This window comes from Notothenia rossii (genome assembly GCF_949606895.1).
Source record: "Notothenia rossii genome assembly, chromosome: 6".
Lineage (NCBI taxonomy): Eukaryota > Metazoa > Chordata > Actinopteri > Perciformes > Nototheniidae > Notothenia > Notothenia rossii.
The window spans coordinates 45,325,162-45,351,577 of NC_136909.1; the positions used below are offsets into that span (position 1 = coordinate 45,325,162).

At 39.8% G+C, this 26,416-nt stretch overlaps 1 protein-coding gene across 4 annotated transcripts in view; it reads right to left on the bottom strand.

Moving 5' to 3' along the window:
- Positions 1 to 26,416, bottom strand: part of LOC307042238 (whirlin-like) — a 366,287-nt gene that overhangs the window by 238,800 nt on the left and 101,071 nt on the right. The gene's annotated exons all lie outside the window — the stretch shown is intronic.

Below are 26,416 nucleotides of genomic sequence, written 5' to 3' on the forward strand. Positions count from 1 at the left end.
ATTGTGTTTCGCAACATGTTCTCTATGGCACTTCTCTACTGGGAATTGTAGTTTTAAAAGATGTTTTTCGTTGTTCCCAAAATTAGAAGTTTTCAGTATTAAACTGTGTACAGCCCTGGAGGTTTAGGCGATAGGAAACAAATTGGTGTGTACACATTTAAAACATCTAATTACTAAATGGGTGAAAATCGCTTTTATCCATAATGGGTAGCATTAATATATACCCACATGACAGCTCATTGTTACTTTGTAATTCTACTCCTCTACAATTCAACCCACCAAGTGTCAGAAAACCAGCCCGCTCTCTTCAGTCTGCGTACAAATGACATGACTTTACACATTGGAAATGTGTGTAATAGATACGCAGAAGTCCGATTTTGCGTGCATATGATACGCTAACCATTCCCATTGAGATCTGATGCCGAGTTTTGCGTGCATATAATACGCCACGTTTTGTCCGTCGGGTCTTGTTAGACCGGAAGCTGTGCGGTTCATAAAAACTTGTTCTTACCAGTTCTTACTCAATATCAAGCCACAATTATTGTTTTTATTTTAAAATGTATCATGTCTGACTTGTTTTGCTGTGAGTAAAATAAATGGAGCTCGGAGCCTCAGAATAATGAAATCTGGATTTTTTAAAATATTTGTTTTCTTCTAATTTGTTATTCTTTTCTGAATAACAAACTGTTATTTACTCAACAATAACACACAATTATCCTTGTTTTTATTTATTCGTTTAATTCTACAATCTCTGGGTTTTTAGCCATTTCTCAGGAACTGAATTTCAAAATAAAGTCACCGGAAACAGACGTAGGCCAATAAGGGACATTTCGAGCATCATCGCGATACACAACACAAACCCACTGAACTGATTTGCCAAAATCCTCAGCTAGAAGCTCGGTCATTGGATTGTTTAGCCGCAATACATGTTGGGATATGGTGTTGAAGCGATATGAAATCCGAAAAACATTTAAAAAAAAATACATATACTTTATTCCGAGTGTGCTTGCTTTTCTATTTGGAAGTCATCACATAACGGCATTGTAATACACGGTTCGGCTGCAATACATATTACAGATCTGCCGTAGTTCTTTATTTATAGAGCCCTGATGAGAAGACTTCTAGACAAACAGGATGAACAGCCACAGAAACTGAAAACGTGACGTCGATCATAAATATATCAGCAATTAAACAACATCTTCCATTTCTTTTCACACAATATGTCTCCTTGCAGTATCAACCTTAATTCGGCTGACTTTTATATTTGATCCAATTGGTTGATAGGTTATATTTACACCATAACGGTGCACAGCTGATAGAAAAGGACTTGTAGTTTTTAAAGATATTACTGATTTTCTTTGAATATAAGAATGTAAATACTGAGTTGAAAGAATAGTCAGGGGTTTTGGGTGATGGGAGACACATCTATGGAATCACAATTGCAATAGCTTACCATTAAATGACGGATATGCTTTTCTGTCTGTGATGTTTTATAAATCAGATATCAATGTGTAGAAGTAAAACATGAGAAATAGTATAGCAATATCCTGTACAATTATGTAAAAACATGAATAAAACTACACATCTTAAGATATTATACATACATAAGTGTCCTACACTAATAATACAAAGTTATTATTAGTATGCTGTGTACCTTTTGTGCACCGCCTAGTGGTTAAAGCACATTATTGAATTATTTGTGAATAATGTTATTTTTGTTGAATAATGTTATTTGATGAAAAACATATTAAGAGTACATACTTTCATCGGGGGAAAGTAGAAGGTCAATGATAGAAATATAGAATATAAAAAATCAAGAAGATACTGTAAGTTATCTCTACAATAAAATAGTTTAATGCACGATGTACAAAGATATTAATATTAGGATGTGCAAAACAGACAAACTGTAGCGGCCAAAATCCCAAAAGGTTTGTCTTGTAACCTTCACCTCAAAAGTTATTGTTCTTTGCCACATGTAGAGCTTGGGCCTCGGAAGCAGTGTCAGACTCGCAGTACACAATCCACTGGACGTTTCGGTTGCTTTTCAAGGTTTATTTCCAGTAAAACATAAACAAAATACGAAAACAATATTTAACATAAACTTAAAGAACAGATCCTAATAATCTGTATTTGACTAAGCATAAGGTTGCGTCTGCGTGTCAATGACGGTATTGCTGCTGCCTGCTGCTCTCCCGTCACACACCGCACCTCCAACTTAAAGCCTTAGCCCCGCCCCCTTCACCTGAGCAAAGCACACCTCTTACTGAAACAGGAAAATGCATTAATAAAGGTTCCAAATAAATCAAAACAAAATAAACTTAAATGCGGCTCCTACACACCGGCCCCTAATTGTTCTCTCAGAATCAATTACTCAAATTAACCAAAAGGGAGCCATAAAACGCCCAACAAATAATTAATTTAGAAAAATAAAGTACATTACATCCCTTAGTGATGTTTAAGGAAGACCTATTATTCTCCCGTCTACAGCTTAGCTATGGGACTATCTATAATGGAGGTTTTCGTCTGGAGCTTCACTGTACGGGTCAGACCTCTTGCATCAGGCTTGGTCTCCAGTACTCTGCCTAATGTCCACGACCCCCGTGGAGCAGTTGGGTCAACTACCAGGACGACATCTCCGACGCTAAAGTTTTTCCTCACTGTGTTCCATGTCTGTCTCTCTTGGAGCAGCAGAAGGTATTCCTTTGTCCATCTATGCCAGAACAGATCCGCCATGTACTGGACCTGCTTCCAGCGGCGCCTGGCATAGAGGTCAGATCTCTGAAACGTTCCCGGAGGTAATATAGGTTGAGTTTTTAGCAGGAGGATGTGATTGGGAGTAAGTGGTTCCAGGTCGTGTGGATCGGAGGACACGGTGGAGAGAGGACGGTTATTGAGGATGGACTCTACCTCGCAGAAGATGGTTTGTAGGCCTTCATCGTCGAGGGTTTGCTGATGGAGAGTGGAGGTCAGCACCTGACGGACAGATCTTATGAGTCTTTCCAGACTCCACCATAATGTGAGGCCGCCGGTGGATTGAAACTCCACTGGATTCCTTCAGGGTGCAAAGCGCCTTGGATTTTCCCTTCGTTTAGTGAACTCATGGCCTTTTTGAGCTCAGTTTGGGCACCCACCAGGTTGGCACCGTTGTCCGATCTGATATGCTTAACCTGACCTCTCCTGCAAACAAATCTTCTCAGAGCATGAATACATGAGTATGTGTCTAACGAGTAAGCCACCTCCAGATGTACAGCTCTGCTACTCATGCAGGTAAACAGGGCTCCATACTGTTTAACTATACTCCTTCCAAAATAGTCCAATCCGACATTGGTGAAAGGAGGGAGGTCAGGTAGGATTCTTTCTTGTGGCAAATCGGCCATTTTCTGCTCACCTGTCTTGCCTCTCACACGCCGACACAACACACTTTGAGACTATTTTCCTTGCTGCTGAGTTTTCCTTTAAAACCCAGTACTTTTTACGGAGCTCTGAAAGCATGTAGTTTCTCCCGCTGTGTCCAGAGCGTTCGGGGATGTGTCGTAGTAGGAGATCTGAAGTGTGAGCATCTTTGGGAAGAATATAAGGGTGCTTGGTCTCATCAGGCATTACAGATCTGTGTAGGCGGCCGCCTACTCTCATGATGCCATCATCCAGTATAGGATCGAGCCAACAGATCTTACTGCTCTTCTGCACTCTAAATGGAGCGGTTTCCAGCGCTGCCATTTCCACTGGGAAGGATTGCTTTTGAACATAGGTTAGACCCTCCAGAAAAACGCGATTCTGCGTTCGCAGAATTTAACGCATAATCAGCAAAATGGCGCAGATTTTTAAAAGGCCGCATATTTATCAAAAGGCCGCATAATCCCCACATTTTTCCACACAAAGTTGAGAAAAAAAAAAGTTAACTCGTCTTGACGCGAAGTAGTGATGATGATGACGTGACGTCATCAGCTTGCGCATCACAGAAGGTAAACAACACCGCAGAGTGAACTTGTCGAACTCACACGAGAGAGAAAACACCAAGATGAAAAAATCTGATCCATCTGATTTAGCGGCGAACATTTCTGCTAAAGACCGGGCAAAGCAGTACCCCGATGTCTTTCACGAAAGTGGGGGGAAACTATTGTGCACCCCGTGCAACTGTGTGTTGGAGCATAAGAGAAAGTCGACGGTGACGACCCACTTTGATTCATTCAAACATTCGAAAATGCTTTCTGCTGCTGCGGACAAGAAAGCCAAACAACTCACGTTCACCGAGGCATCAACCTCCAAAACGCTTTCAAGGGCTACAAGAAACGAAGTGAGTAGCCTACAAGACTGAAGCTGGTCAGATAACGAACGAGTAAATGAAAACAGAATGAGGCGGAGAAGTGTGTGTGTGTGTGTGTGTGTGTGTGTGTGTGTGTGTGTGTGTGTGTGTGTGTGTGTGTGTGTGTGTGTGTGTGTGTGTGTGTGTGTGTGTGTGTGTGTGTGTGTGTGTGTGTGTGTGTTGTGTGTGTGTGTGTGTGTGTGTGTGTGTGTGTGTGTGTGTGTGTGTGTGTGTGTGTGTGTGTGTGTGTGTGTGTGTGTGTGATTAACCCTCCGGTATCACTGGGGACGTTTTTGTCCATATGGGTCATTTTTCACTTTTCATTTTGCAATAACTTTGGTTGTGTTGGTGCAAATGGCCTGATTTTTTGTAACAAGGCTATTTTCTCGATCTATTTTTTTCAAATCGGTCTTTAATTCACTGTGTAACAAATCGACTATGCAAATGTGTCATTCGAGACTAATATGTCCACTGCAAAAGACTTAAAAAACTGCATTAAAACATTATATTAAAAGGTTTTAGGTTTAAATCGTTTTTAAAACTTTTTGGGGTTAAATCTTTCAATCAACTTCAGGACTGAAGTTGATTGACAGATTTAACAACGAAAAGTTTTTAAAACTATTAATCTGTTGTCATTTTAGAGCAGTTTTTGGAAGTGGACATTTTTGTCCCTAATGACTAATATGTAACTTTTTTTTTCAATCTGATTTTGTGCAAAAACTAATAATGCAAAAAAAAAAATGTTGCTGCTAATCTTTGACATATCCAAGACTGTTAAAAAAAAAAAGAGCCAGTCACCAGATATGTATTTTTTGGAAAATAACTAATTTTTCTCTGTTTTCATCATGAAAAAAAACTGTGGTTTCATGTATTTAAAATGGCATTTAAAGGGTTAAAATCCTGAAAATGATTACATTTTTGGTATTTTCTATTAGGGCGGAAGTTGCTTTAAATATTGAACCCAAAAAAGTTGTGAAACCTTTTAATATAATGATTTTATCAAAGTATTTTGCAGTGGACATTTTTGTCTCAAATGACTAATTTGCGTAGTCCAATCGAATGATACCGGAGGGTTAAAATAGCCCAATTGCTTTTACAATAAATAAACATTTAATGTTTTTAATTGAATAGGAAAGGGGCTTAACATTAGTGGCAGGTTGTGTGTGAGAGAGAATATTAAGACAGCCCAATATTTTAAAAAAAATCTATTATTTTTCGCAACTTTCCGCATATTTTGCAACTTCCCGCAATTTCACCGCATAAAATCACATAAAAGCCCAGCATGTTTAATCGCATAATCAAGGATTTTAGCCCGCATAATCAAGGATTTTTGCCCGCGTTTTTCTGGAGGGTCTAAAAGGTGATGACTGACCTCTCTGCCTGTGAGAGGTCTTCCACTGTGAGGAGCTGTCCACCAAGTGTGGTCCTGAAAGCACTTAGCTCAGTGCTCACCTTTTGGCTGCTCGAGCGGGTGGTGATGGGACCTGAGGAAAGCTCTTTACGCTTTTTGACGGTCAACATCAGAGCATTCTTCACCTTGAGATACCATGCCACTGCTTTAAGTAGCCTCTTCCAATCAGACAAGCATGACATAAGGCGGTCTGTGGGAGTTTCAATGCTTGCCACTGCTGTGAATACAGCGGCGTTTTTTCTGACCTCTGGGTCATTTTGCAACAATGGCTCGGAGGTCAATGAATTTTCCACAGGCCAACTTTCCTTTGGCTTCCACAGGAACTCTGGGGCATGTATCCACCTTTTTTGCTGCATGAATTTGACTGCACTCATTCCTCTAGAGGCGTCATCAGCAGGATTTTCCTTGCTGCTTACATATCTCCATTGAGACCGTTCACTATTGTCACGAATCAGTGACATTCTGTTGGCAACATAGGTCTTAAACCTAGTGTAGTCATTACCAATGTACTTGAGTACTGTTTGGCTATCCGTCCAGAAGACTGAGGGGTTTAAGTCCATGTGTAGTTCTTTCCTCAGCATTTTGTCCACCTTCACCAACAGTGTTGCAGCTGCCAACTCCAGTCGCGGTACTGTGATGTGCTTTAAAGGAAGGACTCTGGACTCTGGAAAGGCAACATGAACACCATCCTGAATGTTAACCTGCCTAATGAGCCATAGCCATTCTCACTGGCGTCTGAGAAATGATGCAGCTGTGCAAACTTTTGTGTTCCATAGCTCTTTGGCTTCAGACAGCGAGGCACTTGGAAGTGTTTTATCCTCTCCAGACTTGCTATCCATTCGTTCCATTTATCTGATATAGTCTGGGGCAAAGGTTCGTCCCACCCGAAGCCTCTCTGGCAGAGCTCTTGTAGCAACTGCTTGGCTGGGAGAATCAGAGGAGCCAGAAAGCCGAGTGGATCAATGATTGAACTTACAACTGAAAGTATTCCTCTTCGTGTATGTGGGTTCTGGTTGAGATGGATGTTAAACTGGAAATTTTCAGAGTCCACACCCCACTGCAAACCCAATGTTCTTTCAATGGGGAGACTGTCTTTCACCAAATCATGGCATCACATCACCCCGGTCCTCAAAGAACTCCACTGGCTCTCCGTTTCACACCGCATCCATTACAAACTCCTGGTCCTCACTTACAAAGCCCTCCTCCATATGCCCCCCCCCCCCGCCTACCTCACTGACCTCCTCACCCTCCACCAACCACCCCGGTCCCTCAGATCCACCTCAGCCGGTTTGCTTTCCATCCCCAAGGCCAAACTCCGGAGCTTTGGGGACAGAACCTTCTCTGTGGCAGCCCCGAAGCTCTGGAACTCCCTCCCCCAAGACCTCCGTGAGTCTGAGTCCCTCACTCTGTTTCAGTCCCGCCTCAAAACCCACCTCTTCAACTCTGTATATCCATAAACCCCCCCCCCCATCAACCAACTTCCTCCTGACTGCTTTTTCTGTTTTGTTTTTTTGTTTTTTGTTTAGTTTAGTTTTGTGCCTGTCCTTGTTTTTCTCCCCTCCCTCAAAATGTAAAGCGTCTTTGGGTTCAAGAAAAGCGCTATAGAAATACAATTTATTATTATTATTATTATTATTACATGATAACAAAAGAAGAACATTTTCAAAGCAACATTTGGATAATGTTTTCAGCAGGTTATTCTTTTCTTTATAAAAACGTTCCTGCGATGCGAAATATTAACACGTTCATGGTCAACGTCAGATTTATTTGTAGAGCGCTTTAAAAAACAAACTTGTTGCATTTGTTTGAAAATGATGTTTTAAAAATCTGATGTCACCACATTTTCCTTGTGAAAAAAAAAACAAGCACGTAATTTGTGATATTGCATGTTTGCGAAGGCATGTCTTAGTTCCCAGATAGATATTGTTGGTTCTAAAAATATTCTGAGAATGTTACCATTCATTGTTCTAGGAATGGTTTCATCAAGAAGTTTTATTTTGGTTCGTTGAATGTTTTTCTGAAAGGTAGGATAAGGTTCTCTAAAATCATTCTTAAAATGTTTGGTGATAACCTTCTTAAGACGTTTTTTATAACATTGTTAAAACATTATACCCTACAATTCTTCCAACATTTTCAGCTGAAAGTGTTTTTGTTGTTTATGCACATGTCTCTATTGTCATATAGTTAGAATAACACTTAGAAAACCAAATAGGTTTATTTATTTCATGACAAAAGTCACTTTTTGTCGCCAATAATCACACTTTTTTCTGACTATAAAGGTTGTGTCTCGTATGTAGGTTCTAACTGTTAGATAAGCTATCTGGCTGTGTGTGGTTTGTGAGGGCTGCTTATAAACAGTGTCCGCTGTTCATGCAAAGTGGATACAAATTGTTATTGCACCCTTTAGATTTGAGACCGACAGACATATAGAAGAACGGACCGACTGTCACTGCCCATCCCTGAAACCCCTGTTAGTTAGTGTTTGTATGTGTTTGTTTCTACTGTTAGTGTTTGTATGTGTTTGTTTCTACTGTGTGTGTCTCTCTCTCTGTGGCTCACTTTCCCTAATAATAGTGAGTGGCCATACATGTACAGTGCCAGGAGGAGATAAATTAGTCTAAATAAATAAAGTTTGAATTGAGTCCTTTTTGTCAAATTAAAACATACTGAGAAATTAGATGAGTCCCGGACTATTTGACACAGGGAGATTTATACATGCTGTTATGTCCTCTTAACTGGATTACTGCACCTTATTTATTCCTCCTAATCATTGGGCCGCTGCTCAGCTCAAAGTTTCAAAATGCCTCAGCAAGGCTTTTCAGCAGGACTCAGGAGAAGAAACACACTCACTCATGTTGGCTATATTACACACAATATTTGTATAATTTATAAATGTATAATTAGGTTTTAAACACCATTTATAAACCAGTTCTAAAATAGTTTTCATACATCAACACAGGCTCACTATTTGGCAAGATGACTAAGCCTTATATTGGTTACCTAGCTTACTTCATCTTCTTCATCAGCCAGCATCCTTGGTATCTGTTGTTCACTGAGTTGATTCCCCCCTTCCATCTTAATGTTTCTTGGCAACTCTTTATGACCATTTATTTATGAGTTACTAACATTTATAACTGCCAAAAGGGAGCCTTGTAAAGTGTAAAACACATTCCCATTTATTCACGAGTTACTACCATTTCCAATTGGTAAAAGGGAGCCTTGTAAAGTGTAAAACAAATCACCATTTATTAATGAGTTACTAGGCAAAGCAAGGCAAGGCAAGTTTATTTATATAGCACCTTTCAACACAAGGCAATTCAAGGTGCTTTACAAAAATCAAAAGGCATTCAGACAAAGGCATTTAAAAACAGTCATTAAAAAGAAAAGATAATAAAAGAAACATTAAAAGAAAAAAATAATTAATAAAAAGTACATGAATAAAAAGTACATGAATAAAAAGTTACAGTGCAGTTTAAGATATGAATAGTTCCCACAGAAGTTCCATTTTACTGATTTTACAGGTATCTCCGAACATGAGCTGTGTACGCTTGTATGGTACATATGTCCCGAGAAGCATACACAGAGAAACCCAGCCAGGGCAAAGTCCATAGACACTGATTCCCTGGGTTACTCACACCAAATGTTCATTAACCAAAAACGAAACACAACCGCTCAGTTTCAATTAAAAGCAGCGGCAAAAAGAAAAGTTCAGCCTGAATTTAAAAGTAGTAAGAGTTGCAGCAGACCAGATAGGTTTGTTCCAGATATTTGGAGCACAATAACTGAACGCTGCTTCTCCATGTTTAGTTCTGACTCTGGGGACAGAAAAATGACCAGTCCCTGAAGACCTGAGCGATCTGGATGGTTCATAATTTAGCAGTAGATCAGAAATGTATTTTGTGCCGAAACCATTCAATGATTTATAAACCAGCAGCAGTATTTTGAAATCTATTCTTTGACACACAGGAAGCCAGTGTAAAGATTTCAGAACAGGAGTGATGTGATCCACTTTCTTAGTGTCAGTGAGGACCATTTATAATTTGTCTAAGTTATCTTAAGCCTTAACGTTTTGCATAAATGAGGGTGTGGTCCCATTGAGTGACAGTTCTGTCCAGTGCAACCCGGTATCACGGCAAGACGTGAACATGTGACGATTTACCATGCAGGGAGACGTGAAGATGTCACGATTTCGTCCCTTCAAACGTGACAGTTACACGGTATTGTTAACCCTTGTTAACCAGTAGAGAAATAACCGGAAATGCCAAGCAAATGCTACCCCGACGGTCGGTTCTTATTGTCAATATTAATATAATAATGATTTATTTTTTAATAGTCACACTCGATTACGACGATTTTCTTGTTGCCCCAGCTGGTCGACACCTCTTTTAGCAGAATGCGTGGTCCAGTGACTGCAGCTGTTAGCTTCCTGTCTCTCTGCTAGCAGCTCTGTGATGCTACAGGGACTCAGCCTGCTCAGCTCATCCGGGGAACATAACTTGAACTCGGCTGTGTTTGTTGTGCTGGTACCTTGTGGACTATTCTTCATGCTTATATATCGGACAATTGTGACTCGCTCCCCGGTTAAAACAGACGGTGCATGAATGCGGTTTTACGGTAAGTGAAATTTGAGTACTTTATTTATGTTGCTTATGTTTTTAGTCAGCTAACGTTAATTAATGTTAAGGCTTGGGTTAGCATACGCAAGTGGTACATCTGTGCTAACGATGCTAATCGTAGCCTCCAAGTTAAAACGTAATAGAGAAGTGTTAAGCATTAAGTGTGATACTACTGTAGAATAAACGTTTTCTGTTTGAGGTTGGTAAAATAAGGCAATCCTTGTAAGTTAGAGAGATATTGTATTAGGTAGGTAACTTAATGCATTGATAAGGTTCATTTAAATTTGCTATGATCGATTATGTAGACAAGCTAACGTCAAAGTAGAGTTGAAGAGCGGCGTAGTGTGAAATTAACCTCACAATAAGATGTGTGTATATTACAAATAATAATGTCATATTTCAAGATGATTACTTAGATATTACAATACGGTTGGTTGAGCTGGAGCTCATTATTGAGGTTACACGTTAACATCACAGTCATATCTGAAGAACAAACCCACACCTTGTTCTTTGTATTAATTGTATTACCAAATTGGTATCAAATAAATAGTAAGCATTGGTAGCACCAATGCTGTTAAAGTAAACTATTTTATTTGAGTATTTGTGTCTGGGAGAAGGTATTGTACCCAGTTCCTATGTTTGGCAGTTATAGACTGGGCCTTCTTGTAGGCCTACAAGAGAATACTTTTTTTTTTTTTTTTTTTAAATCAATATGGACCATTACTGTATAATTATCCTTAACTTATGTTATACAATGCACCTAATAAACAAGTATGGCATTTTGAAACATGATGTGCAACAATTTTTACTGTAATTTGTGTTCCTTTTGTTGTTAACTAAGATGATGTTGTGATTTATTTTTTGTTAATATGCATGTGGACGCTTTGGACATACCTGGAGAAGGAAGAAATGGGTCTTCGGTATGATGGGAGTTAAAGACAAAAGCGGAGACTAGTGTTGAAACTAGTGGAGAAACGATCAAGATGCCACCTTGTCCCTCTGATTAGACGGCATGTTAAGTCAGGAAGTAGCATTATTAGTGATGAGTGGAGGGCATATAGAGAGTGCTGAGTAACATGGGGTACAACCACTACACCATAAACCACAGCAGGTGGTTTGTGAACCCCCAGGCGGCAGTCATACCCAGCATATAGAAAGAGCTTGTTCGACCGTCAAATGACATGTCCGTAGACTGAGAGGAAACCGTACAGAGAGTTTGTTGGAGGAACACCACAAGGTTCTTGAATGGTCATCTTGGTTTGGCTCTGCTCACCCTGATGGACTGCTTGGAGGCTTGTTCAAGGATATACACAAAGTCTTTCCAGTCTGAGTACCATTATGTCTTACCAATTCTTTCATTTATCTCTTAGAAAAGCTTTTATGTTTAAACATGTGTATCAGTCATACTAAACAGTCATTACTTTGAGTCCTAATTTTCCTCATGTGTGAATAAAATGTTTTGCTTGGTTCTGTTGCATCTTAATTTGCATTTCTGTGAAAAATGTGTATTACTGTAGGTAAGCGTGAATGTTATAACTCATTCATAAATGGATATGTGTATTAAACTTAAAAACAACGCACCCTTTCAGTAGTTATAAATATTACTTTAAAATAAGGCTCACTTTTACCAATTATAAATGGTAGTAACTCATTAATAAATGGTGATTTGTTTTTCATTTTACAATAAGACTGCCTTTTACCAATCAGAAATGGTCGTGACTCATTAATAAATGGGAATGTGTTTTACACTTTACAAGGCTCCCTTTTGGCAGTTATAAATGTTAGTAACTCATTCATAAATGGTCATAAGAGATGCCAGGAAACATAAAGATGGAAGGGGGAGAATCAACTCGGTGAACAACAGATACCAAGGATGCTGGCTGATGAAGAAGATGAAGTAAGTTAAGTAGCCAATATAAGGTTTAGCAGTACAGAAACATGTGGGTTCACTATTTGGCAAGCAACCGGTCACAGATGCCCTGTTTATCTCATGTCTTATAAAAGCTTATTAATGATTTATAAAATGTTCACAACCTAATTACTAAATGAATTACAAACTATTCGTAAACCCTTTATAAGGGTAGTCTTATTGTAAAGTGCTACCCACATTTTTAACTCATTCAGTATAACCGCTCCGGCTTGTCAAGAAACTTGTCTTAGTGACATTTTAGAAATTTTTACCTTTAACATGGTCTATAATAGGGTGACCATATTTTGATTTCCAAAAAAGAGGACATGCTGCCCCCAGCCTCGAGATACTTAATGATACTCAACGTTTACTCAAAGATGCCTTATTGTTTTAAAGTATGCCTCCTCTGTATGGATATACAATTATTATTTATATTATTTTACTGTATATAACACAATAATATCTCTCTATAACCAAAAACACACCAAACCAAGGTTACTCAACAATCAACATGCTTTATTATACCTAGAATTATCTCTGACAAATCTCAAATGCACAAGAATAACTTAAACATCAATCTGTAACAAAATAATAGCTCTCTTTTTAAGTCTTACTGGACAAAAATAAATAACAAAATATATGAAATAGTAGAAAATAGAAAATCCAGCTTTAACAAATAATCTCTTTGTATCTTGTCAATGTAAACAATAAAACAGTAACCTCACAAAGATACTAATGTAATTATTTTAAAAGTGCACTATGCAGTTTTGGATTTCACATTTGCATAATTGCCATTAGTGAACATAACCTAACATAACATTTGATTACCTAAATCAAACCAAACACATTTTGAGGCACCATGAACCAAATATAAGCTTTCTTTAAATGTTTGTAAACACAATTCCAGGCCCTGTCATTGTAAACAACCACAGTGAAACGACAACTTTTCACATATTTCTAGCTTCAAACAGTTTTCTAGGGTCCCAATTTAAAATGAAAAGTTTAAAGTTTCTCTCCCACAGCTACATAGCTTTCTCTCTCTGCATAGCTGCATACTTCAATCTTCTTCATCCTGCTTTTCTTCTTCATCCTCCTTGTCTGCCCATCGATATTTAGCTGTGGAGCTGATCTTTCCCAGCAGGTTTCGGTTGCTCAACAAATAAGCATGAAAGTCTTTGCAAGACATGTCTTTCAAATTGTATTGCACAAATAGAATCCCCTTCAGTGACTCAACAGACAGCTGGTTCCTCTCCTTGGTCCACTGGCTCTGCATCAGTGAGAAAACCCTCTCAACATTTGCATTGTGAGAGGAAAGTGCAAAGACAAACTGTGCAATCTTCAGTAGTTCTGAGTAACATGCAATGCTTTTGGCCTTCTCAAAATATTTGGTCCACTTCTGGTGCACCTGCAGGCCACTGAACTCCTCATCACGGTTGCATCTTTCTGTGAATCTCTTCAGATTGGTGACCTGGTCAAAACACTTGACATCATCAATTACCACCCCCTTCTCTCCTAGGAACTTAATGCAGGCCTCCACATCATTCCACTCTGGTGGCTCACTCAGATCCATCCACGTGAATGTGGAGAATTCTTCCATGGGAGTCATCCACTTCTCCAGATACTCCAGACATGTACTGTACAGGCCTTGCACATCAGCACAGAACTGGTCATATTCCTTACCAAGTCCATCACTACGCTTTTGTGCCAGTAGTCCCTTAACTTTAAGGGACATGAAGTTGTTGCTCTTGCGTTCAAGAAGAATGGTGTGGATGCTGTTCATTATTTTCTTTACCTCCATAATGGAGTTCTTCTCCTTTTCCATGTCTTGAATGTGGGTGTGGAACGCAGACATGAGTGAGTGCATGTGCCAGAGGTAGATCTCACTGAATTTGTTTACAAAAAACTTCTTGACCACTGTGGGTGGTTTTTGCTGAGACAGAAAGAATGTCTTTAAGACTGGAAACATCTGTATCATCCTCTCAATGCCTGGGAACAATGACAGCCACCTTGTCTTGCTGTGAGAAAGCATCCTTCTGTATTCAATGTCAACAAAATCACAGTACTCCTTCAGGTTCTCAGTGCGCACAGTGTAAATGTGGAAGAACTGGTAGATTTTGAACATGATATTCTCAAGGTCAATATCTATTTTGTCTGCCCCATGATGAACACAATTATTCAATATGTGTGCTGGGCAACCCACACCGATCAGAGTGTTCTTCAGCAGCAACCTCTTCAAATTTGCAAACACATTCTTTCCCCCTTCATCACGTCGGATTCCTCCAAAGTTTGTGTTGCAATTGTCGCCAGTAAATGCAATGCATTTTTCAGACAAATTGTTTTTTGCCAATGTTTCACTGAGATATTGTGCAATGGTTTCTGCTGTCTCATTTGGTGTGTCTTTAAACTCGATTAATTTTGTTTGCATGCCACCCCTCTTCAAGTCAAAGTACTGGATTATGATTGGGAATATTTTCACTGCTCCGTGGTTACTCCCGTCTGTAGAAACACCACAGTACTGGATTTCTTTGAGTGCTTCATGTGAGACATCAATCGAGTGGGGCGCTATAACACCATTGACAATGGCTTCGGTTTTAGTGCGCGCACTACTGAATTTGTTGGCAGTGTGTCAGAGTCTGGAAATGCTTTTTTTTAGCAAGGCACTTGTGCAATCCATAGATCTGTAGCTGTTTTGATGTTTCACAGTGTGAAATGCAAACGCACCCTCCGCTGCATTTACAGCATCCTCTGTTTTGCCTGGTCTAACAAAGAAGTCTGTCAACTTTGCCGACAAACTCTCACCTTGCACAGCTTTCCTATGTTTGTCTGTGTCCATGTGCGCTTTAAGATCGCCTGCACCTTTATTGGACACACACACGTATGTGCAAGCTTTGCACACGGTGCACTCCGCCTCCCATTTGTTCCGACCGGGCCGGTACATTTGGAATTTCTTCTGCGATTCATCTGTAAAAGTACATTTGCGCTTTGGCATTGTGAATGTGAGCGGCGGTCCGCTCTGTCCCCTTCCTCTGTTTGTGTGTCAGCGTAGTTGTAGAGCCGCCCACAAAGCTTCAGACTCAGGGATTACGTCACACACGCAACAGAGTACCGTAGTATTCTGTGCAATTCGCCAGTCAATTTAAGTACATGCAAACGGTCCGCGAAACCCGGACATTTTCATGAATTTATAAACCCCCCCCGGACAACCCGGACAGGGCGTGAAAAGAGGACATGTCCGGGCAAAAGAGGACGTTTGGTCACCCTAGTCTATAAAGAGTTTAGATTGTTCAGATGGGGCAAAGTATTAAATGTTATATACATTTTCTGGTGCACTGGAAATCAATTGCTAATGGAATGGAGTGAATAAATATGGCAGTGCGTCTGACTTTGAATGCTATCTGACTCAGCAAAAAGGCTGCTGGCTCTGACTGCAATCCCTGCACTCAGCCCTCAGCCTCCCCCTCAACAGGGAGAACAATGCAGTCCCAGCAGATGGTTCCAGTACAATAACTAGACTGTTGTTACGCTCACTACTGCAGTCACAAACACCATTTAACATAAATTGAAAAGGCCTATTGCCTAGTTTTTGTTTTCAAAATGGAGGTACAAGAGGTGGGCTAATAGATCATTTTCAAGAAATACAGTTTGACAAGTCAAAGCAGAAAAACCTTGGTGGAAAAAGTAACATCAATAATGGTTGCATTGATTTAGGGGAGCCAGTTCCCGGGCTCTGGTATTGTGCAGGCTGCTTCACTGACACTTAACCGGGTTGACAATCAGAATCGTCTGCCTGAAAAGGACTTATATTCCATTCCCCCAGGTGTATTCTAGCATGTCGGTCCGTGTGATACCCAGAAGATCAAACCAGATTAGTTTTTTCTTTACCCTTTATCTCTTTTGCTACCAGACTACAGCATCAAGGGAGAAAATGAGGCGTTGGGTTTAACATACCGACGTCAGCGCCTAGAGAGTTCTAAGAACCTTTTCACATTGTTTTCATTTGTGAAAGCTGTTTGTAAATCATTGTAACTTTAGCTTTTTGGTTATGGCCAAAATGTCAAACTACAAGCCTCAAAAACTGTGGTCAATAATGGGTGACCTCAAATGTGAATACTTTTATTTCTCATATACATGGTTGAAACTAAGTTATGGTTACCCATAGACTTCCTTTAAGTTCACTTTAACCAAGTATGATCCATGAACTGTAACTATGTGCCTTTGTCCCAACTGCATTGAACACGGGTGCCTCATTAACCTCAGCTTTTTTCATCTACTGTATGAATGTCATGTTTGAGAAATATATTTAGATTTCCACTTGATTTAATGTCAGCATCTAAAAGTACTAAATGCATGTATTTGTAGGACATGTGGGTGCTATTATTAAGGATATTTTAGTGCTGCTCTTTTCTGGTAACTGGGTCTGCTCTCTGTCCTGACAATGTTTTGATGGATGATCCTCATCCCACAGCTCTCCCAGATTCCCATCTTTTTGACGGGACATGAAAAGTTCCCCACTTTGTGTCACAGCTTAGTTGGTTCTGTTTTTGAGAGTTATGAGAGGGAAGATGGAAAGCTTCTTTGACAGGTGATCAGTCTCTAAGAGGAAGTAATGACAGATAGTTTACCTGCTGGCTTTATCATCTCAGAGCAGGTTGTGAAATAAAGAAGAATCTGAGCAGCCATATAAAGCCCTCTGGATGTTTCCACATCTGGCTTAGCAGCCCAGCGGAGGATGCATATAAATAGATTCTGTGGCAGAAAAGGTTAGCAAAGTGATGTTTTGAATGTTTCAGGTTTAAAAAAGAATGCCAGCTGGAAGATTAATGACACTTTTTACTTGTCATACAGTTCTTTAGATGAACAAGAATCAAGTGGCAATGTGCAGTTCAGCAGGGGGCGGCTCCACTGGTTAAAACATAAGTCTAGTAGAACACTTGAAACATTATAGTAAGAATTACCCTTTGAAGTTTAAGGACCCAGTTGCTTGTTTCAAGTCTTCTACAACTAAACATGATGTTTATAAAAAGCAGGGCCTGTTTGAGACACGGTTGTAATGTGATCACAGGGTTTTTCTGGTCTGGGTGTTGCCTGGTTTACCAGGGATTATGTCCTAAATCACAGCGGTTGTTCTCGTCGAGGTGAGGACCCACATATACAATTAGTGTTACTTATGCAATTATCAGAGGAAGAAATGGTGCTAATTATTTGCTGACCCATTATCGATTATTGTTAGCACATAATAACCCCAAGCAAAGTGTTTACTTCTGGTCGTTCCTCAGCCCACCAATTAAATGTTTTTCCATTGACAGCATGTTAGGTAAAACATAGAATTAAAGGACATACTTGCCATATAATGTATCCTCTGCCTAATTACAGCATAGATAAAATGAGGCTGCTAAACAGATTTCAATGGAAAAAGAGCGACCCAGATAAACTGCAGAGAGCGATGGTCATCAGCAACTAGAGATTCACTAACAAATGACAGAAAAAGCTGCATAACAAAGAAAGACTCCGCAGGCGGGTCCATTTACTTTATTCAGAGGTTGAGGCAGAAGTAGATGCTTTCTATTCTGGGCCCAACATTTCTGCAGGCTCAGAGACATCTAGCGAGAAAGAGAGGCAAAGATCAGTGCCGTAACTGGCAGAGAAGAGTGACTATCATGAGGGATTTAGGCTATGTATGCATGCCGCAATTCTCGAGCCGGGATGGAGTGGGTGTAAGAGGAGATCTCAGCAGGTATTGTGTGGGGCAGGATGGGTGGGTGGATGAAGAGAGAGAGGGAGGAATGTGTTGCTATGTTAAAGGAGGTAGATGGGGGGGGGGGGGGTTTAACCAGGAGAGGTGGCATATGGGACAAGAGGGCAGTGTATGCCAATGCTGGTCACTGAGTCTATAGGGGCCTCTCTGAAGGCCCTTCAGTGTGACTGAATCACTACTTCAGCCTCTTAGCATGGCTAATGCTGAAAGCACTGCCACATTAATACCTGCTGTCCGGAGATGAACGCAACGTCCAAAATCAACCCGGTATCACGGCAAGACGTGAACATGTGACGATTTACCATGCTGGGAGACGTGAAGATGTCACGATTTTGTCCCTTCAAACGTGACAGTTACACGGTATTTTTAACCCATGTTAACCAGTGGAGAAATACCCGGAAATGCCAAGCAAATGCTACCCCGACGTAATGAGGAACAAATATTTTTTAATAGTCACACTCGATTACGCCGATTTTCTTGTTGCCCAAGCTGGTCGACATCTCTTTCAGCAGAAACAAAGGCTACATTAATGTATTAAATCATCAACAAAATACATCCGTCGTAAACGTAACCGGAAACAGACGTAGGCAAGATCCTCAGCTCGATGATTGGATGGTTTAGCCGCAATGCATGCTATGATTTGGTGTTTATGTGATGTGAAATCTGAAAACGTTTTTTAAAAATAAAATAATATTTTATTCCGAGTGTGCTTGCTTTTCTCTTTGAAAGTCATCACATAACGGCATTGTAATACACGGTTCGGTTGCATTAAATATTACATATCTGCCGTAGTTCTCTATTTATAGAGCCCTGATGAGAAGACTTCTAGACAAACAGGAAGAACTGCTTCAACAAAACTGAAAACGTGACGTGGATCATAAATATAAGCAATTAAACAACATCTTACATTTTTTTCACACAATAATCTCCTTGCAGTATCAACACTAATTCGGCTGACTTTTATATTTGATCCAATTGGTAGATAGGCTGTATTTACACCATAAAGGTGCACAGCTGATAGAAAGGGACACCTGGTGGTTAGAGCACGTTATTGAATTGTATTATTTTATTATTAGATATTAATAGGATCCCTATAAAGTATATTCATTACTCGTTATTCTCTACTAATAGTTAATTAAAGACTGTATATAATGAGTAGTTTGCACATCCCTTTCAAGATTTCAAGATTTTCTAAGGTTTATTGACATATCATATACACAACTACGGTGTAGTTATGCAACGAATGAAAAGCTTGGGTCGCAGGTTCCTCAACAGTGCATTACAAGACATCTATCAATATGTGTGTATACCTCCACCATTAAACTGTCATTCTGCACATTTCTTATACTAACTACATACATCTTATAAAAGTATAATAGTATAATATCAGTTCAAATAAGTGCTTAAATATAGTGAACATTGCAGGAAAGCAATATATTAGACGTTAAGTACTTTGTCAGGCTTAATATTTATCTGTAGATACAAATGTCACTGTGTGTGCTGTGTATGTGTGACCATTAAAGAGGGTTTCATCCCTCCATATTCTTCTTCTATACACCCAAGGCTTTTTTCTTGTTCAAAAGAAGACCTTAACCTAAAGTACTCTTTAATGTTTAAATTAAGCCTTATTAGTTTGTCTGTTCTATTGCTATTTCTTGATCAACAGATTGTATTATTCTCCAATGCAATAACAGTACTGAAATTAAGGCTATAAGGGCATTAATGGGAGCCCTTTTTTTAAGTAACTTTTGCTGTAAGTAATCAGTAAAGTAACTGAGTTACTTTTGAAATGAAGTAACTAGTAATGCTAACTAATTACTGGTTTTCAGTAACTAGCACAACACTGTTAATATCTAATAATAAAATAATACAATTCAATAACGTGCTTTAACCACCAGGTGTCCCTTTCTATCAGCTGTGCACCGTTATGGTGTAAACACAGCCTATCTACCAATTAGATCAAATATAAAAGTAAGCCGAATTAGTGTTGATACTGCAAATGTTGTGTGAAAAGAAATGTAAGATGCTGTTTAATTGCTTATATATTTATGATCCACGTCACGTTTTCAGTTTTGGCGGCAGCTCTTCCTGTTTGTCTAGAAGTCTTCTCAGCAGGGCTCTATAAATAGAGAACTACGGCAGATATGTAATATTTAATGCAGCCGAACCGTGTCTTACAATGCCGTTATGTGATGACTTTCAAAGGGAAAAGCAAGCACACTCGGAATAAAGTATTATTTTATTTTTAAAAAACGTTTTCAGATTTCACATCACATAAACACCAAATCCCAGCATGCATTGCGGCTAAACCATCCAATCATCGAGCTGAGGACCTTGCCTACTTCTGTTTCCGGTTTCGTTTACAACGGATGTATTTTTTTATACACACTTTCCTTCACATTTACATTTTAATTTGCATTAAAGTATTTCGTGAGGCCTTCTAACATGTTTTTAGATATAACTACGGTTGTAGTTGAAGAGTTTGTAAATTAACATGAACCGAAGCTGTTGCCTAGCAAGTCAATGCACAGCATCACGTCCGTTTATTCCACATCCACACGCATGGATTAACATTGATTTAATACATTAATGTAGCCTTTGTTTCTGCTAAAAGAGGTGTCGACCAGCTGGGGCAACAAGAAAATCGGCGTAATCGATTGTGACAATTAAAAACTAAATCATTGCGTCGGGGTAGCATTTGCTTGGCATTTCCGGTTATTTCTCCAGTGGTTAACATGGGTTAACAATACCGTGTAACTATCACATTTGAAGGGACGAAATCATGACATTTTAACGTCTCCCAGCATGGTAAATCGTCACATGTTCACGTCTTGCCGTGATACCGGGTTGTCCAAAATAGTCCAAATAAGTTACTTTCCTTCATTTATTCCTGTCTACATCGCATCCCCGCCAGAGTCCTGCACGGGTCTGATTTTCAAGACCCGCTCCCGCCCCGTACCCGCGACGTGCAATACCGAACCTACCCCGCCACCCTCACATATTGCCAATTGGTTCCGCAAACCGACCCGACCCGTCGGCACAAGATCCGCAAACCAACGCGAACACACATATCCTATGAGCAGTGAAAACATGCCATTATTAACACATGCAGTTGCGCACAGATGTAGCAGCTTATTTAGGACATTTTCAAACGCGAGGGCCGTGGTCGGCCCGTGGTCGGCCCGTGGTCGGCCCTTGGTCGGCCCGTGATCGGCCCGTGATCGGCCCGTGATAAGAGACAGCCTCCAGTCTGACTTAAGACCGCCCCCGTGATAAATAAATGTCATTATTGTGAAGCCAGCTGCAATGGATCATTGATCCACCAGGGGGTGCAGTGGGGTTCCACACTGGAGCTCATGTGAAATAAACTTCGATACAGTACGCTGGATGTACAGTATGCCTGGTACTACTGTATAGCGGATCTTTGTTAAGATCCATATGTCATGGATAGGATCATAGTCTGTGCTAAATAAGAGACATGTAATCATTTACAAAACATTACCATGTTGTTATTTAACAAAATAATGTTGTTTATTCAAAACAAACGAACGAGAGGAAATGCAGCCGGCTCTAAATTTGTAATCCTAATTTAATCATCATCTTCACCACGATCATTTATGTTTATGTTCGCCGAATTGACATGAAATCACTGACAAATATGAATATACTGTATTCAACTTCATTAAAACGTTATTAACGTGCCTAAACTCAGTAATTCACTAAAAATATTTATATTTTAATGGAGCCTTGTCAGGCAGGTCAGGATCCCGACGCGTATCCCTGGGTGTTATTTTTCCCCATAATGACCAAGTCGCTGCAAATTATCCAGCTTATTAAATGGCCACATTCTCAACAAAGTAACGACATGACTCCCAATATTAATTGAAATGCTTTTATGGATTTAGAAAATGTTTTTATTGATTTAAAAAATAGTTGTATGTATTGATTTAAATTGACATGCATCCGCTAAGAAAAATAGTCTGTTGTTATCATTTTTTAAATAGTCTGAATGCTGTGTGTTTACACACCTAATGGCCCATCAGCCACAGCTCTCTCCACCCCCTGACCTTTCTTCTCCAGCAGTTAAGTTAACTATAGGTTACTCTGAGCGACAAGCTTACAGTTAGTGAAGTAACACTTTTTTTTTGTAAGTCACGACCTGGCTGTTTCATTCAAATATAACGCTCAAAATGCTACTGTTTCCACTCGAACTTCAATACAGCTACACCATTGTTTGGTTTCCATGGTGGCGCATCTCTTTAGTAGCGCGCACTCCTTTCCTGTAATTTACAGGTCCAGCCAGGCAAAACAGTGCACTTCTCTTTCCTGCACTACTGTGACAGACCATGGGGCTGGGTCAGCCACTAACATATTCATATTGCTCTTCTCAAAAAGAGAAATATGAACGTTAGTTTTAACTGAAATTATCAAATAAAGTCAAAATGTCACAGTGTTTACAAACATTGACCATACCGTTCACCAGCCCCCACCCCCCAGCCTACTGTAGGCCTATGTTGAGTATACTCTTTGTTTAAAACTAATTGGCCATCGGAATGTGTGTGTCCCAACCCCCCCCTTTGATATCTCTTCTCAGTCTGTAGGTTTGTGTTCGCCTATTTATGCTGTCGCAGTTCCTAAATGACACGTTTACACCTTAAAACGATGTTTAAAACGAAAAGTAAACGTTCAGGGTTTTTATTAATGGTAATTTTCAGACTGTGAGTTGTTTAGTGGTAGCTCATATAGTCTTGATTCTTCTGGTTAAACTTTTCGCTCCGTATTTGATGGTAGTGTTCATTCGTCACTTCCTTTTCAGTTTTATTTTTTTTTAATCTTTTTGTTTTGTTATTATTGTTACGTCCTGTCTGTATACAAGTGCTTTAAAATGTATTGTTTAATTCTACATATTTGTCATATAATAATCAAAATATATGTTTACTTAGTCTTTGTTAGTATATTTTTGCCACGTTATGCACCCCCTGCTATCTTACATAATAAAAGTGTCACATTCATGAAACTTGCTCGATTCATTGGTACTAGTCCTACAACTATACCCTAAAAAATGATTGAGGGTGGGATTAATACAAACATCTTTTTGGGTAGGGTGCATTTTATGACAGGCCTGGTTATCACAATATGCCCCTCCTTGCTATCTTAACAAATAAAAGTGTCACAGATTGATGTATCTAACTTCAATATAAAGAAAAACATCTTCTGTTGTAACAACAACAACATTATAAATAGTAACATAGATGAACATGGTATTGCACATTTAGCTTGCAGTGTTACTGACCTGAGATGTTTTTATTACATGAATTAAGGGGACTGAGGCTTTTTAACATAGACTTTTCAGTGTCCCACATTTTGCACAGAACTGTCCCACATTAGGAAATGCAGATTGTCTGAGACAACTTGGCACTAAGAGTACTGATATGTCTACCATTTCTTTTCTGAGTGTAATATCTGCATTTTCTCTTTTGGTTTGATTAGGACACATCCTGGGGATTGTGTTTACAAACATTGACCATACCGTTCACCATCCCCCGGCCCCCTACTGTATGTTGATTTTTGACTTTGTTTAGAGCAGTGAATTCTCTTTCAACTTGGCACTAAGAGTACTAATATGTGTACCATTTCTTTTCTGAGTGTGATATCTGCATTTTCTCTTTTGAAAAACTAAGTCTTAGTTTGGTCACTCATTTTTAATCACACACGTCTCCCCATCCCATTCAAATTCAAATTCTTGACTGGAAGGGCATTGTTGCCTACATGTAAATGAATGGCATTGCCTATATGCATTTGAAAATAAATAGTACCCCCCTCTGAGTGACTATCTGTTGACTTCACATCTTGTCACAAACCAGGGGACTTTACTTCCTGATTTTTGGAATACAAAATAATTTATCTGTGTACGTGTTTTACTGAACGAGCATACTGTACTGTGATCTGCATGCACTTATCAAACATTTAATTAAAGTAGTGAAAACAAATAGTGAGGGGGTCCAAAATCAGCCAACGTCCTTTGTTTTTAATGTGCATCACTATAATAATAAGTACATTATTCAAAAGTGTACATTAACTTTGGATAATAACACGGGAGAAACGGATCCTCTCTTTTCCTCTCTCCCTCTCTCTCTCTCCTGACAGCCCGTAAGTTTCTCATGCAGCTCGCCAAACAGCAGGCGGAAATAATAATAATATTAATTATTTCACACAAAAAGGTTATGACAATATATGACTATTGACGTACAAATAACACTGTCTGTCAATTGTGTAAAATAAGAGGATTAGATTACAACTTGTATTTAGAAATACTCTGTTGTAATTATTGATGCATAAATGTGTTCATCCATTCAATGTGGCATCAACGATTTTTGGTCGAGCCAAAGTGCTGTACATATAATAAAAATACCCTACAGTAAAGACACTTTACAGCAAATACAACAGCACAGTTTGTTCAGAATATCAGTATGAGAAAACGAAACCCTCTGTCCTTAGACCCTCACATCGTACAAGGAAATATTTCCAGAGAAAAACCCACATTTCAAAGGGAAAAATGGGAGAAACCTCGAGGAGAGCAACAGAGGAGGGATCCCTCTCCCAGGATGGACAAAAGTGCAATAGATGTCGTGTGTAAATCGAAGGGATAATACATTTTACAGCATAGGTAGACCGCATGACAAATAAAGAAGTGTAATGTAAACATTTACATTATTATTATGATAATCTTTATTTGATCTAAAATATTGATGTGTTCAAATGCTCTTCAAAACAAAACTGAAAGTCCATGAAAACTTGTCTTTCTGTATTTGTGAATGAAGCGCCATCTCCTGGTTAAATCCTGAAATTGAAAATCTGGCAACGCCCTCTTGGAAAATAGTGGAAGGGCTTAACATTCCCAGATGCTGGTTATCATAAAACACAATATCAGCGAAGGTGGGTCCTGCATTATTATCACACGCTGTGAGTAGTAGGGGTTTCACCAACTAATCGACTAGTCGACTACCTTTACCACTAGTCGGCGCTGTAGGCCCTAGTCAACTAGTCTCGAAAAAAATGGAGGTAAATGAGGTGCTGCAAAATGCTACAAAACACGTCCGACATTCTTATGTATGGCAGTACTTCAACGAAGATGTAACCAACTCCACAGTGAAGTGTCAGTTGTGTACAGTTGGACTGAAGTACAATACAAATGCATCTGCTATGCGCAACCATCTGAAGATGAAACACCCGCTGCCGACAGCTAGCACTAGCAGTAATGCTAGCACCAGTGAGCAACGGACCGGCGTCAGCACTGAACAGAGGCAAACGAACAGCAAGAAAACACGGGTCAACAGTGATGCGGATGATGAGCTACGGGATTACTGCCAGCGGACACCGCATATCCCCACAATGGATAATCCACTGGAGTGGTGGGCAGAAAACGTGCACCGCTTACCCCGCTTTCGAGGAGCTACCTGGCTATTCCAGCCACAAGCAGCCCGAGTGAGAGGGTTTCTTCCCTGGCAGGCAACACTGTCACCCGAAAGCGGTCAAGCCTCCTTCCCTCACATGTCGATGCGTTGGTGTTCAAACCAAAAATATGGAAAGGTGGACGTTATCGTGGAGGACAGCGAATAAAGTGTTGCGCACTGGATTTAGGTGGCATTTATGTAAACAAGAGTTTTTTGCTGTCGATTTTGGTGAGTCCAGTTACTGTTTGTTATTTACTCAGCCATGTAACACAAATTAAAATGCAGTGTTTAATGTTACTGTATGAGTTTCAATAGAAAATAAAGTTGTAAACCTCTCTTTGTGTGTCTATTATGACGTAACGACTAGTCGACTAGTCGACTACTATTTTGAAAAACGTGTCGACTAGTAAATATTGGTAGTTGTGAAACCCCTAGTGAGTAGTAATATTCATCCCGCTTCCATCACATTAGTATGCATGAAAAGTGACAGGTGCTGTGACAGGTGCTGTGACAGGTCACACCTCTCCCTACTTATGCTAATTAGCTAAGTCCCGCCTCCCCTTTGATCGAGGTGTGAGATCTCAAGTAGGTGTGATATCCCAAGTAGGTGTGAGATCCGTCGATAGGAGGGGGGTGATGTGTATTCACAGGTGTGAAAAGCCCCCACTGTTGCACCTTATGGTGTATAATAAAAAATGTTTCAATCACATTAGTATGCATAAAAAGTGACATGTGGGCCCGCCCCCAAGTGTGTGTGTGTGTGTGTGTGTGTGTGTGTGTGTGTGTGTGTGTGTGTGTGTGTGTGTGTGTGTGTGTGCGCGCGTGTGTGTGTGTGTGTGTGTGTGTGTGTGTGTGTGTGTGTGTGTGTGTGTGTGTGTGTGTGTGTGTGTGTGTGTGTGTGTGTGTGTGTGTGTGTGTGTGTGGGTGTGGGGACCTTCACTGATGTCCTGTCTTAACACCCCATGGCC